General features: G+C 25.2%; 1 protein-coding gene across 1 annotated transcript in view; it reads right to left on the bottom strand.

Moving 5' to 3' along the window:
• LOC100168530 overlaps positions 1-1,804 on the bottom strand; it is a 32,802-nt gene that overhangs the window by 13,438 nt on the left and 17,560 nt on the right. The gene's annotated exons all lie outside the window — the stretch shown is intronic.

Raw genomic sequence — 1,804 nt, 5'->3', positions numbered from 1 at the left:
GTGATTATTACCTTTATTACCTTTCATATTAATTACCTAAATAGTCACAGCTCGCTACAATATTATTAATATAGTTCACTATGATCACCTCAATAAAATTATATTATAGAATTAAAAATAATAAAATTAAGTTATCATTAGATTATAATGTAGATAAGACTGTCACTGTACTACCTGTCAAAGTCAACCGATAACCTAGGTATAATTAATTGTTATACAAATCGGCAGCCCAGGTTCCTTGACTTGTCTTATGGTTTATAACAATAAACATTTTTATAATGCACCGTGTGCGATACAGGTACCTACGTTACACTTTTTCATCACCTTTTTATACAGTATGCCGACGGTTACTGTCGCCTGATCAAAGGTTCGTATTTGTTGGGCAGGTGAGCGGAATATTATTGTTATTCGTTGCAACTTGTGACAATACCGTCGACCATATTAGAAGTTGGTCATACATATGATTAGTAGGTGGGTCACTATGGTACACTTTCATTCGAATGCAATATTTCCTAAAATATTTTTCATAGAAATTGAAATGCAATATTCCTTTAATTATTTTGCAAATCGTGAAACGCAATAATTATTAAAATATTTTTCAAAAATCTGAAATGCAAAATCCGCAAAATATTTTTTAATAGAATTGTTCTATCAAAAATAAAAATCGAAATAGCATATTTAATTGCAAAATGTATTAAAAAGAAATTTAAAAAATTAATTTAAAAATTAAAAATATAAAAAATAATAAAATAATGGCAAATATAAATTCTATAAGCATATTAGAAAATATGAAAGTCTCTGAGCTTAAGTCAATAGCTAGAAGTTTTGATATAAAACAAATTTACAAACTTAATAAAGAATGTTTAGTAAAAAAAATTAAATTAACAAGAAAGCAACAACCTTTTCGTAAATTTCAAGAAGATATATTCAAGGATGAAGTTTTTAATAGTTCATTAAACAATAATCCATTTCAGAAGTTAGAAAAAACAATTTTCACTGAAGAAAATTATTTTAATAGTTCATTAGATGTTTATGCTTTGATAGATATAATTCAAATGAATAAACAAATCCAAAAGAAATTTAAAATACATGAAGCTGAATATAAAATTCGGTTTAGAGAAGCTTTAATAAAAGATCTAAAACTATGTAATGCAAAACACAAAATTGATTATGTACATAAAGCTCTAGATTCCATGTTAAAATTTGTCAAAACAAATTCAAGTTATGAAAAAGGTGATCAAACAAATATTATAGTGATGAATCCAAATTTAAAAAATACTATATCTACTGGTATGAAATCTGATAATTTTTTAAGAAACTTAAAATCAATTATTGGTAACATATTAACTTCAGCTGAAACAATTGATATAACAGAAACTACTTTTCAAGTTCAATTAGTAAAAATTCCAAGAGGTTCAAGGAGAACTAAAATAATTAATTTATCAGAAAATATAAAAACAAAAAAAAGTATTATTCAGATTAATAACGATGATAATTTATGTTGTCCGAGAGCTATTGTTGTTGCATTATCTACTCAAACAAACAATATTTTAGGTCATGAATTAGATCCCAATAAAATTAAACAATTGAAGGAGGGTAGAAAAATTCAAAAAGATTTAGCTTTAGAATTATGTAATATGTTACCGGAATATAACGAAGAAGGATTTACGTTGAATGATATTAAGAATGTGGAACTTGCACTAGATATTCAAATAAATGTTATTTGTGCTGAAAATTTAAATACTTTAATTTATAAGGGTGAGGATAAAGAAACTAAAATTTATTTGTATAAAAATGGTAATCA

Source organism: Acyrthosiphon pisum, chromosome X, assembly GCF_005508785.2.
Source record: "Acyrthosiphon pisum isolate AL4f chromosome X, pea_aphid_22Mar2018_4r6ur, whole genome shotgun sequence".
NCBI lineage: Eukaryota > Metazoa > Arthropoda > Insecta > Hemiptera > Aphididae > Acyrthosiphon > Acyrthosiphon pisum.
Note: the sequence above shows the minus strand (reverse complement) of the source record. Positions and strands in the feature narration are given on the sequence as shown.